General features: G+C 48.1%; 1 pseudogene; it reads left to right on the forward strand.

Moving 5' to 3' along the window:
- Positions 1-13,403: 13,403 nt before the first annotated feature.
- LOC144793551 (5.8S ribosomal RNA) lies at positions 13,404-13,557 on the forward strand (annotated as a pseudogene).
- The last annotated feature ends 947 nt before the right edge of the window (positions 13,558-14,504 follow it).

Here is a 14,504-nt window from a genome sequence, read left to right on the forward strand (position 1 = left end):
GACCACTGATAACTGAGAGTACCCAGTGATGGATGGCTTCTCTTTGACTCTTTGTTGTTATGAAAACCAGTCAACCCTGAAAGTATCTCAGCATCATAGACATACCCCAAATGGGTACCACGAGTTGGCTGCAGCAAAATCAACAAACCATACATCTATAGACATAACCACTCAACCCTTCTCACAGAATCCATGGAAAGATCATTGCTTGCTAGCCATTGTTTTGCAACAGGTTTACGGTTTCAAAGAAGGTACATCAAATTAGAACTTCCTTCTGTCCAGACGACCTTGGCAAAGTTAACCGTTTTGCTTGCACTTTATGGAAACAAAGTATAGCTATCCTACTCTCATACCTTTATTGTATATTATAGTGGCCGTACTCTTGCAAACAATCGTCCAAGTGCATCTTAAAATAGGGTGCATGGAGGAGATGCAGTGCTTTACCTGGTCTCTTCAATGACTTGGATTTGACTGTGGAAAGCACTGCTGTATATCATAAAGCACAAATTGCATATTGAGTGGCAATAGATGGATCATTTAGTGGCAATATTTGAATCAAGTGTGAGGTAGCTAAGGAGCCATTTTAAATAGGTATGGCATTTTTTGTCTTGTTTAACAGCCTGACTTTCTGCAAAGAGCTATTGTCATAAATTCTTGTAATACACATAGTGGGGTTTGCTATAGTCTTTTTGGTGAATCATTTCACCTCTGATGAAGTGCTTGCATTGCCATGCATGGGAGACTATTTCATATCTCAAAAGTACAGTATTTAATCAAACATTACATTTGGTGTAATAGATGTATTGTATACAGAAAGTGATTGTGAGAGGGATGACAGGGACAGCAAGGCATCCAAACGTGGTAATTGCAAACGAGCGTCCAAGGAGGCCAGAAAAGCAAGGGTTAACTCTACCTACTACCTCTTGCGTGCAGGACCACGCTGCCCAGCTGGGTGTGCTCGACCAATGGAAAGCAGAAGAGGCGGGTTCTCGACCCCTTAAGGCAGTCCCTGAAAATCCTGGAAGATGCACTGAACTCGGAAGAGAAGGAGCAGGAGAACGAAGACGTTGTGCTACGAGAACCTGATCGAATTGAATTGAATTGAATTGAAACTGCACTTGTATAGCGCTATCTACCCGGAGGCCTCGTAGCGCTTATGACTGGAAACTTACTTAGTGCGGGCTTGGGCAGATCAGCAGGAGCTAGCAAACAGGTGAGTTTTCAGGGCTTTCCTGAAGGAAAGATGATTGGTAGTTCCTCTGAGGGATAGAGGAAGAGTGTTCCAGAGCTTAGCCGCAGTGTGTGAAAAGGAACGGCCTCCCCAGCGGGCTTTCCTAACTCTGATGGAGGAGGCCAGCTGGAGGGTACAGGATCGGAGGGAACGTGACGGAACATAAGGAGTGACCAAGGGCTGTAGAATTGCCGGACCAAGGTGATGGAAGGCTTTGTGTAGAGTACACATAGCCTTGAATTGTACTCTAGCCGCTATGGGGAGCCAGTGAAGTTCCCTTAGGGCATTCCTTGCAGACTGCCAGCGAGGGAGGTTGTAGAGTAAACAAGCCGCACTGTTTTGGGTGACTTGGAGCTTCTGGATGACAAAGGAGGGGGCTCCCATATAGAGGACGTTCCCGTAGTCCAGGCGAGATAGTATAAGAGCCTGGACTAGGATCCTCCTTGCCTGAAATGGAAGCAGAGGGAGCACCTTCCGCAGCATCCTCATCAGGCCAAAACAGATGGCTGCGGTCTTTGTGGCTTGGGCTGAGAAGTTCAGGGCTGTGTCAAACCAAATCCCCAGGCTTTTTATTTGGGACTTGGGAACAGGAGGCGGGCCCAGACATGATGGCCAGATGGATGCAAAGACAGAGGGGGAGGGGTTACCCAATAAGATAACATCTGTCTTCTCCCCGTTAAGTTTTAAACGGGAAGATTGCATCCATCTGGCGACAGCCTCTAGGCAGGGGCCTAGGGTGTTGGACGATACCTCTGAGTGGTCTAAGGAGACCACCAGTTGGGTATCGTCCGCGTAGGTGACAATACGCACACCGAAGGGATGGACAATCCTGTCTAGAGGTTCCATGTAGGCATTAAACAGGGTGGGGCTCAGGGAAGAACCCTGAGGAAGCCCACACCTGAGAGGATGTTTGGGTGACACTGCCTCGCCCTCAAAGACCTGAAAGAAGCGGTCAGCCGGGAAGGATGTCAGCCAGTCCAGAGCCGGGCCCGACACGCCCATGTCCGCCAGTCGTTGTAATAGCGTGACATGGTTAACCGTGTCGAACGCGGCGCTGAGGTCTAATAAGAGGATGGCGACTTTGCCACCCTGGTCTAACACTGCTCTTGCTTCCTCTGTTACCGCTAAGAGGGCTGTTTCGGTCCCATGTAAGGGCCGAAACCCTGTCTGAGAGGCACGTAGAAGGCTATTTGACTCCAAATAGTTCATCAAGATGTTATTTACGTGCCTCTCAAGCAGTTTACTCAGCCAAGGAAGCAGGGAAATAGGACGATAATTCGCCAAGTTGGATTGGTCAAGATTGGGCTTCTTCAACAGGGCCCTCACCATCGCGCACTTCCAGGAGGGAGGTACGGTTTTTGAGGAAATGGAAGTGTTGAGAACGTCCAATATGACCGGGCGAATTATGCCCATTGCCTTGATGAGGGTCTGAGGGGGTGCTGGGTCATTAGGGGAGCCTGAGGTAACTTTGGGGATGAGTCTGTCTAGGGCCGGAATGTCTAAGAATGGAATTGTGTCAAGCCTACACAAGACAGGGGCACCAGAAGTGGAGGGAGTGGGAAGTTCCAAGTCATTGTTGACATCCCTAAAAGAAGAGTATATAGTCTGTATTTTTTCAGAGAAAAAAACAGCCAGTTCATTGCAGCGGTTTTGGGCACCATCAGCGGAGGGGTGTTCCATAGGGGGCGAAATAAGTGATTTAACGATTTTAAAAATTTCCCTTGGAGCGTTAGCGGCTGCATTGATTTTGCTCCAGTAGAAAGAGGCTTGTGCCATCTTTATCTCCTGTTTATAGAGCCTAATAGCAGCTCTGTATTCATCCTTCCTAGATTTGGAGTAGTCCTGTCTCCAGGCTCTTTCATATTTACGGCAGGCTAATTTCATGGCCTTGAGAGTGGGAGTAAACCATGGGGCGGCTCTAGATCTTTTCGTAAGGTTACTAGCCTGTACAGGAAGGACCGTGTCGAGTGTGGAAGAGATCCAATCATCAAAGTTGTTGGCTGCTGTATTGGAGTTCAGCGCCTTCCCGGGTATGTCTTTAACCAGGGCAGCTTCCCAAGCAGGGAGGGGAAGTGAGGGCCATTTCCTGCCTCGATGTTTAACGAGGCCGCAAGTGGAGGGAGAGAGATTGGTACGCCAGGTGAAGGGTATCAAAAAATGATCCGTCCAGGGTAGTGGGACGGGGGGTTTGACTATGAGATCATCAATATTGCTGTAAATGTGGTCCAGCAAGTGACCTCTGTTGTGAGTTGCATGGAACCCCTTTTGATGTAGGTCCAGCGCTTGAAGGTTAGAACAAAGGGTATTGGCTGCGGTATCGTGGGGATCATCTAGGTGCAGGTTGAGATCACCCAACAAAGTAAAGTTGGGTGAGGATAACACGTTACTTGCAGCAAGATCCGTGATTTTAATAATGAAATTGTTGAGAGCACCAGGGGGACGGTAGGCTAGGATGCCAGAGAAGGTAGTGGTGGGGGAGAAATCGAGCGAAAAGTGTAAACTTTCGCAAGTTGGCGAGGTTGTAGGGATGATTCGGCATTTATAACTGTCACGATAGACAATGGCCACTCCTCCACCTCTCCCAGTCTGGCGATCTAGTCTCTTTAACATGAATCCTTGGGGAATGGCCCAAACGATAGCTGGATCATTGTCCATATGGAGCCACGTTTCCGTTAGGAAAAGTGCATGAGGATTGAGGTCTTCAATCAAAGAGTGAAGCTCAGTATGATGTTTGCAGACGGACCTACAATTTAGGAGAAACATTTTCCATTCCTGAGTGGGAGGTAACGGGCAAGTAGGAGGGACAGAAGGACGCCAGTTACAATTTTTGCAGACATAATCAGTATGGGAAGGAAGGAAAGTATGATCACATATCGAATTAAAGGACGGACGAAGGGCGTGAAGGGAAATTGCATCATAAGACAGCGAAGGGCCTGCCATGACGAGCGAAGCCAGGCACCAGTCAGCAGGAAGCGTCTGGACGCGGACTGGCGCAGACTGGCTTCTCTTTGGCGCCTCTTCGGCGCGTCTACGGCGCTACCGCTGCGCGTCACCGCTGCGCGGACGGGTACGGGCTAAAAAGGTTAGGCGGAGTGGGAGACTAGCGCGTCAACCCACCGAAGATGGCCGCCTCAGATGGAGCAACCAGGAAGTGGTGCCGCTTGCCTCCCTCCACAACAAACAGCACTGGTTGCTGCGGTGGAACGGGGAGTGAGCGAGCCCAATTCAGGTAATTTACACAGTTTAAACAGTTTTTAAAAAGAACTAAAAGCAGAGCACAAATAGGAATACAAGAAAACGCTTGTAGCAGTCCTACTTGCTACCAAGCGCCAGCGCTACGATATTCTCTAGTCAATCTCGAGCGCGATACTGTCCAGCCCTTAAGTAATCAGGGCGGAGTGGGAGACTAGCGCGTCAACCCACCGAAGATGGCCGCCTCAGATGGAGCAACCAGGAAGTGGTGCCGCTTGCCTCCCTCCACAACAAACAGCACTGGTTGCTGCGGTGGAACGGGGAGTGAGCGAGCCCAATTCAGGTAATTTACACAGTTTAAACAGTTTTTAAAAAGAACTAAAAGCAGAGCACAAATAGGAATACAAGAAAACGCTTGTAGCAGTCCTACTTGCTACCAAGCGCCAGCGCTACGATATTCTCTAGTCAATCTCGAACGCGATACTGTCCAGCCCTTAAGTAATCAGGGCGGAGTGGGAGACTAGCGCGTCAACCCACCGAAGATGGCCGCCTCAGATGGAGCAACCAGGAAGTGGTGCCGCTTGCCTCCCTCCACAACAAACAGCACTGGTTGCTGCGGTGGAACGGGGAGTGAGCGAGCCCAATTCAGGTAATTTACACAGTTTAAACAGTTTTTAAAAAGAACTAAAAGCAGAGCACAAATAGGAATACAAGAAAACGCTTGTAGCAGTCCTACTTGCTACCAAGCGCCAGCGCTACGATATTCTCTAGTCAATCGAGAGCTGAGACCCACGATTGCAGAAGAGGAGATCACCGAAAGCCACGACTCTCAAGACCCTGCCGAAGGCGGAGGTCCGGAAGTCTGGTCAGACGAGCGGTGGACACCCCTGGAGGATGCTGGAGAGCCGATGTAACTCAGGAGAGTTGCGTCGGACGCGGTATGTGATTTGGGTGGGATTGAAGGGTGGGAGTAAAGGGAGGGAAATGGGGAACGGGGGCCTCACCATGGGATCACTGTGGATATTGCTATCCTCACTGTTTTCATAAACCGTGACCGACCCCTCATGCTCTATCACCGACCTACCCCACACTGAAATACTACACGGGAAAGACACCCAGAAACGTAGAAAGCATTTCCAAAAGACCGTGGTATAGAAACGCCACAATACCAAATATTGGTTTTCTTCTCCCTTTTATTTCACTCCTTTTGTTGTTGTTCTTTTATTTTGAGGTCTGCATGTCTACCAACCTGTGAAAGAGGTGAAGGGTTCTGTCCTACATGCTATTTCGAGGATTGAGTTAACTCACTGCCCCTTTCTGTTTTTTCCCTCTCCTTCATGAGCCTCCCGGGACATCCGCCAAAAAAACAACGACCTGAGGTGGAGAAAGACAGCAGCCATAGCTACAAGGAGACGAGAAAGAACCCATCCCTGCTTATAGTTTCTCTGTTTTGGTGAACCTAAATAAATCCTAGCATCTTTGAGCCCTGACTTTGGCCTCCTCGTTTTTCTTCCGCCCGTCCCTCTCACACCTAGTGTGAGAAGTAGGATCAGGGAAGATGGAGGCCGCAATGCGGAAGATGGCAGAGGGGCAGGAAAGACTGGGCCTTGTAATGGAAAAAGTCCTGTTGGTCGCGGAGGAAGATAGAGAGAAGCTCCCTAAGACCCTCTCGGAGCAAAGCTAGATACAAGAAACAACGATTGGAGGATTGGCCAACACTCTGGAGCTACACCACCCTACCATCTGTGGTTCTCCAAAAGTATGTCAGTGGGGAGGACCCGATTTTTGTTTCCAATTTTGAGAGGATGGCAAGGGCAGTGGGATGGCCCGGAGACAAGTGGGGCCATTATCTGGGTACCCTGTTGTCAGGCTACAAGCACGCCGCAAACCCCCTCGGCCTTTCCCCCTATGAGGACGGCAAGAAGATCATACTAGAAAGGCTAGGCACAGAGGAAGAAACCTATTGGATTCATCTAAGACAAGTGAAAGAAGGCCCTCAAGGGACCTCGAGAACTCTTTCCTACCGTGTCCGAGACCTGGCAGATAGATGGTTAAAGCCCCTGACGTCCTCTAAGGAGGATAATATGGAAAGTATCTATCTGGAACTATTCCTTTCCTCTCTGTATCCCCCTGTGCAAAAATGGGTTAGGCAACACACCCAATTGACATTCGAAGGGGCTATAGAGATTGCTGGTGCCTATCACCGTGCACAAGAACTCCAACGCCGCAAGGATAAACATCCCTGGAAACAGACAAGCGGTGGTCCTCCCAGAACAATCAAAAAACCCCTGCCCCGCCGGCAGGACCCAGTGACTATGTTATCACACCCTGTGCCTCTTCCCGTTCTAACCCAACCCCACCCAGGACAACATTTTGATACATATGGCCCTTAGTCTTTTAACCATTGTGCAGTAGAGGGGCTCGCTCGACTCTCCCGAGACATTGCCACCCTTCGCTTAGCTAGTAGCAGTGCTATTTTGATGAATCTACACACAGCTCCCTTTAAGGATGGCACCAGACCCAACATGCACACCTGTGGGGTACAGGCCAAGGTAAGAATAGTCGTTTCTTGCATTATTTTAATAATGGCTACCCAAAATGCCTCCACCTTTCCACATCCCATGCCAGGTGCCAAAAATCCGCACCTGAACCACCACATCTTTTGCATTTATCATTATCTCTGAGACCATATGCAAATAGCTTGTGTGGTGTAATGTAAACCTGGTGTAGAGTCTTAAAATTAATTATACGTACATTGCCATTGGGTGTAAGTGCTTTAGTTATTTGGCAAGAGTACTCCCAGTTCTTCTGTGTAATCTGTGGATCACATTTTTTATTCCACTGTTCCATGTTCTTATGGTGAGGTAGAGGGGTTTTCTTGCTAACGGCTTGGTAGAGCTTAGTCACCAGTTTATGCCTTGTAGGGGTGGTAAGCAGGGTATGTAGGATTTGCAGAGTCAGGGGTTCGGTCGAGAATGTGGGGTAGTGTGCCTGTAGTACCTTCTTCAGTCTATGAATGGTACAAATTCATAGAGGCATTGAATATTGCACATAGTTGAGATCTGCTTGTGTTAAAAACCTACACCAGGGAAGAGGTCTTGCATCTTGTCCATACCGACTAACATCAGAGTACGCATGACACCTTTCTCGTGTGTGACTGATACTCCAGCATGGTGTGCCAGGGGCATAAGTGGAGAGTATAACAGCAATTTTCCCTGCCCTGCGGCCCAGTGCCTGACAGGTTGTCATGGTAGCATCAATGGAACAGATTTCCGAGCTGGGCGTGCCCCTATCTGTGTGGGTCAGTATGGAGCCTAGGGGGGTGGGGTGTGCATCACCATCCTCCACTGCAACATGTGGTATGAAATTGTGATTGCGATACCAATAGTAGGCAAATTGTGCTTGAGCACAGAGATAGTAAAGGAATATATCAGGTACACTGAAACCCCCCTGTTGTGGTCTGACAATGTTCTTGGGAGCCCCTCTATGTCTGAGATCCAGGTCGTACTGCTCTCAGTTATTATTCAATAGTTCAACCGTGACCAGCTACCATGCACAGTGGAAACATATGTGCTTTCAAGTTTGTCCGGGTTACGCAGGAGCCATACATCCGTCAAAGCAAGCTCTGCCATCCCTTCATTAATAACTTTGGCCGCCCTGGGTGAGTGTCCCCCCATCCCACTTGATTTGTCCTTGCTCGGGTCTAAATGGGTATTAAAATCACTGCCAGCTGGCCATTCCCGCAGTATGGACAATATCCGCTCATAAAACTCAAGGTCTTCTACATTAGGATCATACACATTTACCAAAGTAATCAGGACCCCTGCAAGCTTAATGTGTGTTATGGCTTACCGTCCTTCAACGTCTGTGCAGCTTTTGATCATTGCCAAGGGCAGACTTTTCTTGATGAGTGTAATCACACCTCTGGCATACGATGAATACGATGAGACCTGTCTGTATCCAGCTCACACAGCCCCTATTTGCGCCTCAATGTGACATGTTAAATGTGTTTCTTGAATGAGGGTGATTTTAGCATCTTGCCGTTCTAAATAGGCCAGCACTTGGCGTATTTATTTTGGGGAATTAAGGCCCAGCACACTCTACGTTAGGCAGACAGCATTTTCATAACCCATCTGTAGCGTACGCAAATAACATATAGCATGCATTGAAACACTTTGTTCCTGTGCCACTTCAAATTCCCTCTACCCCCTCCCCCCTTTCCTCCCACCCACTTCAGCAACCCCAGTATGCCAATGCCATCCCAAACCACCCCGATCAATGTAGGATAGAAGAAAGTAGCTGCCAGAACAGCTGTGGAGAATACCCATAGGGGACCACAGGAGCACAAGATCCCTCCCCGGTGAAAAAGGAGGTGGCCAGAGAACAACAAAAGAGTTTCCCACCCATATCATAAGGCAACCCAACACAGACCATCAATGATAGAAATAAAAATAATATACAGAAAGATCTTATCTGCATGGGCAAGGTTCAGGTCAGCAGTCCAACTGGAATCTGCATATAATGTGAGGCCAGTCACAACAGTAAATCCAACAACATTGCCGAAAGCATAGTTCCATGTGAACACAGTTAGACTGTCACTCTGCAGTTCCTTGTGAGGATACATCGTTATCGTCATTCTCTGGGTTGGAGGAGTCCCGGTTCCTACGATTTAGTGTCTTTGCGTAGTCCATTGCAAATTTTGGCGAGGTAAAAATCTTTGACTTTCCATTCAGGCCAATGCGAAGTCGAGTACAACATCACATAGGGCTTCTTCTCCGCCAAAAGGATTTTCTTTACAGGTTGATATTCTTTTCTCGCTGCCTGCACTGCTGCGGTAAAATCTGGATAAAAAGCGAGGAAGTTCCCCTCATGTACTATGTTCCCCTTCTTTCTGGCCATGCGGAGGATGGTATCCTGGTCTCTGTAATTCAGGAGATGTGCAATTATGGGACGTGGGGGAGCTCTCGGTGGAGGACTAGTGGCCAGTGAGTGGTGCGCTCGCTCAATTATCAGCACAGGTGAGACAGATGTCCAGCACCAAAAAGCGCCTGCATGAGCGTCTCGATGTACGTTTCAATGCGGCCCGTGTTGGTGGAATTAGGTAAGCATGCAATACATTGGTTGCTCCGCCGTGACTTAACTTCGAGGTCCTCATTTTTGGCCTGTATTATTGCGAGCACCTTCTCCATGGCAGATGTATTGATGATACGTGTTGTAGGCTGTCCTCAGCATCAGATATGAACGTTTCCGCCTCTCCAAGACGCAGAGCATGCTTGTCCAACTTATTGGACATATGATCCGTTCTCAGGTTTAGACTGTCTATCTTGCCATCTATGGTCTGTAGAATGGACTGAACAGCTAGGAGCGGTTTTTCGATCGCAGACAGGCTATCAGTAGGGGCGTCCATTTCTGAGTCCGATGTGGATCATTGCGGAGATTTGCTGGATTTGCGAGGTTCAAACTTGAGGCGAGATTTGCTGCGTTCTGTTTTACCCATTTTTCCCCATTTTTGCACCCTGGCTGCACGTGGAGAGTAGTGATAGTGCAGAGATCTAAGAGAGAAGGAACAGTATGCTCTGGGTTCACCGCGCAATGGAGATTCCGAGAGTGCCACACGCTCTGCAAGGACCTAGCAGTGATTGCAACGGTGGCACAGAGAAGGGAACTCGCAGCTAAGGTACCTCTGCAGACACTGACTTCAGCAGAGAGGGATGCCACATGTCCCCTACGCTGTTCCTGCGGGTGGATGAGGTCTGATGCTGTAGACACAGGCAGCCAAGGCTGTCACCTCAGAGTGATAGGATTCAAATATGCTTTTGTGAGGTCTAGGCGCAGCGGGTTACCATGCACAGTTGCATGTTCCCAGGAAATGACCAGGCATGCCCCCCCCATATTGAGATCCGCTGTTCATTGACCCGTAGGTCACACATTAGTACTCATAAGGATCCCGGTACTTTGAGAGGTCTGTCTGTGGTTCCTCACACACAGCGACCACACAGAAGGAGTCATGGAGCGTCCGAAGGGCCAAGTAGACAATTCCTGGCACGGGTCTGGGAGTAGCTCCAGCGCTGTTCCAGGATCTCGTTTTGGAGCGTGGCAGGCCACTATTAGCGTGGGTGAAATGCCGGCTGACTAAAAAACCAGCATTGTGGGTCCCAGGCCGCCCGGCAACCACCACAATGCGCTGCAGGGGGTGAGACCCCGTGAGTATGGAGCGTCATTTCAGGTTGATTCCTCAAAATCGAGGTAGTTTTCTTAGTGCGTTGGGCCCCCGGGTGCTCCGTTTATTGGATGCGCATGCTTCAGGATTGGTTGTAGGTTCAAGCACGGGTCCAGTCGGGGATCCCTTCTCCCGGCAGCTGTTCCACACTTCGGTTCTCAGTTCGCTGGTTCAAGGCCAGGCGGCGGCACCCCAGGCCACGACGTGTCCAGAACTCTACTGCCATCAGGTACAAGGAGGAGTCACGCGCCCCCCGCTTCCAGCAACTGCGGCGTGGCCCAGGTCACCACTACGCAAGGACTAGGTAAGGCGGTGAAAATACCCCACACGCCTTTCCAGCTCTCACTCATCGGCAGGAAGCATTCTCAGGGGCCCGCTGGGGAGCTGTACAGTCTCTTTCTCCTCAAGCCGGTTGCGACCTCCAGTCTCCACCGCAGTCGGCCCACCAGCAGCTGGTGTGGGCCCTAGGCCGCCATCTTAAGGAGATAGGGCTCCGCAGTAAATCTCAGCATGTGTCGCTGCAGTGGGAATGATATTTTCACAGTTTATTGTGCCATAGGTGTTGAGCAACCGGGTTCCGTGTGCAGAGGTACAGGATGCGGGCAGAAACGACAGGATTTTAAATGGATAGGCTCGCTGCACGACGCAGCCATCTTGCTGTGCGCCCTCTAGCGCTCCCAAGAATATTTAAAATAATTTGGAACCGGCGTCAGATGCTCAAAGTCAATCAGATAACATTGGATTCTGACCATAAAGAATACTGACTAACGATCGAGCTGCTTTAATCGCATGACTCTGCACACAGCTTCTGGGAAACCAAAGCCTTTCGGTTCAGGGGCCTGGTAGGATAAGGTTTAAAGCTGAAACCTGAAAGAAATGATGGAAGGGCACCACCAGGAGAGACAGTTGCAGCTTAATTCGACTCAACATGGGAAACCTCAGCTGGCCTGCACACACAAAGGAATGACAGATTGATGGTTTGACTCAATTCTGGAGGTGGTGGTGGTGCATTACAGTTCCTAATTAGGGGAGCAATCTGCCTGATTACTTTCAATATTCAGTGAGACTTCTCAATGCTAATTAGTTACATGACCCTTAATGGTCGGTAATCAACTTCTCAGAAGGACAAGCAGCATTCAGTCACTCAAGGCTAAGCAATGACAGGTCTGTGATGCCATTAGATGTCCTGGACTACATGTGTGCTACATTAAACAAATCAGCATGTGTTTACTGTTTGCTGACTGGTGCTGGTAACCTGTTGAGCAGTATTCAAGACAGGGATTGAGAACTGGAATTATTTCCCATGAAAGAGAAATTCCCAGTAAGAGTAGGTCATAAACTTGCTTTGATGATGTCAGTTCCATTTGTACACACTTTGTGGCACTAATTCCAATTTTTATGGTTTAAAAAGGTCCTAGGATCAGCCCGGCTGGTGGTTGGCAACAATCCTGGCAGAGCACAGAGAAGATGGACAAACTTTACAATTGTTAGGAAGTAAACACTGTAATAAGGTTTCTACAGGTAAACTGGCTGAAGGGTCATTAATGGTGGAGTGGCCCAAGTGTAAACAATGCCAGCCTTAACCTAAGCCACCTTCCAGAAGGCACGCAGACACATGGCACTGTACCTCCCCTCGCTTTCTGGCTACTTGAGCAAGGACCAGGTGAGGGGTAGGCTTTTCTCTCTGCTAAGGAAAACCCGACCAATACACGAGAGGGCTGGGGACAGTATAATAGCGGCTAGTCAGGGATGGGTCCAATTTGACAGAAAGCCCTTTCCAGCTGGAATCAATGTTCATCCAGCATGCCCTAGGGGAAACTAGTTTGAAGTGCCATTCTGGCCTGGTCCTGATAGAGAGATACAGACAGAGCAACTGCCTCTTTGGCCCTCCCAAGCTTGACCCGGACCAATCCACGATTTGAGCAACCAAGGCACCTCCAAATGAGGCAAGGGGGACCTAGCCTGGCAGCATGGTTGAGAATTTATTATTGTGCCACTATTATTTTTTTTTAAAAACCTTTTTAATTAATTTTTGACATTTGTATGATCTTTATTGTATACAAAATTGCATTTATTGTCTTTATATGTCCCATAAACATAAATTCTTGTATTGAATTATGTATTTTATTATATGTGGTTTTAATAATTTGTAACAATAAAAAGCAGAACTCTAATTGTTAATGTTTTGATTCCCCCATTTATTATTATATAAGACAATACAGTATAAATTGCCTAGGTTGTTACTTTTCATATATATGCCCCTGACCTAGGAATTGTTTTTATCTCTATATCAGGGGGTCCTTGTTATATACATTGAGCATGGCTCAAGACTACTGACCAGACAGGGGACTATCGACACTCAGTGGTCTAGCCCTGTCTCTGGCTAGCAGCAGAAGGTGGTGGATGGCTGTTTTGAAGGTGGGGCAACCCTCCCTTTTTGCCAGGCATCTTTCTTGCCAGTCTTTTGTGGGCTAGGCTTGTTGGCAGACTTGTACCAACCTGCCTAGATGTCCAGGTGGGCCGGTAGAGGAGCTGCCTGCCTCCACAGCTGTAGGAGCTGTTTGTCTGTGTGGTGCAGTGGCGTGTGGCTCCTCGATTGAGCGTGTAAAACATTTTTACTTTGCCAACGTTGACTCCCAGAGGGTAAGCCTGATGAAGTGAAGTGCCTTCTTGCTGCATGGGTAGTGGACAGACAGTGCTGCCTTCCTCCTGCCTCTCCAGCAGCCACACAGATTGGAGCATCTTGCAAAAGCTGCCTGTGTCTCTTGGAAGTGAATAACTGAGCTCATGTAATGATGCAGAACGTACCTAGCTGCAAGCATTATTATGAATTGCAGAACACATTGATCATTAACACCTCAAATGCATCTTATGGCCCTGGGTTTGTCCCTGGCCTACACCTCTCTGAGGGTCACTTGAACATCAATCGCACTAGGGCAATTCCAAGACACAGCTGGGGCTGTCGCACAAAACTCTGTTTTCTTCATTTCCCTAGGTCTTACACCAATTGCATGTCACAGGACCTGACCCTCGGGGTTCTGAATGACATCATAAGCAACTCAAGATTTCCTCTTGTTGTCTATTTGATGTCACTCAGAACCTCTTGGTGAAAACATCCCTGTAGGTCACAGTCACCGATCTATAATTTTACATGTAAATTACTACACACTGGTAAATAAATACCTGGCAATGCCTTCTCATTGGCTAATATTCCCTAGAAGAAGCCTTTCGTACCAAAAGTATTTTCAAGATGAAGTCTTACCTGCAGGCCTTTGTTCCACATGATTGCGCTCTCATTAATGACAAACTGCTCATCGTAGGGAGCGCTGTTGTTGAAAGTTCCTACTTTCACATGGAGGATGGAGCCATCTTGTAAACGGTGCCAGTTCAAGATATCATAAACTGCAGGAGGGTCACCATTTTCATCAAAGTACACTTCATCTCCTGCTGGGTTTGTGAAATGCACATTCTTCAGATAGTGGAGAAGCTGAGGAACACAAATATTGGTCAAAGTTAGTCAATGCACTATGTTAGTTCTCGTGGAGGTCGGAGATCCATTGGAGGTCCTATTTACTCATTACTTTATTCCCGGAGAGATTGTGTCATCGTGCAGGAAATATAAACTGAGGCCCACATTTAGTTGGGTGGTATTGGCAAAAACCAGGATATGCATGATATGTTAAGGGCATTATAAATAGGCAAAGCTGACCAGACTCCAGATGGCTTACATGTGATATTTCCCTGGTTTGGTTTCAGTTACCTATGAGTGAGATTCGACTGCCAAATGTGTGACACTTTCAAGTAACAAATACAGTGTGTAATGAAATGTTATAATAATGACTTACACATTCAGAGTGTTTT

This window comes from Lissotriton helveticus, chromosome 11, assembly GCF_964261635.1.
Source record: "Lissotriton helveticus chromosome 11, aLisHel1.1, whole genome shotgun sequence".
NCBI lineage: Eukaryota > Metazoa > Chordata > Amphibia > Caudata > Salamandridae > Lissotriton > Lissotriton helveticus.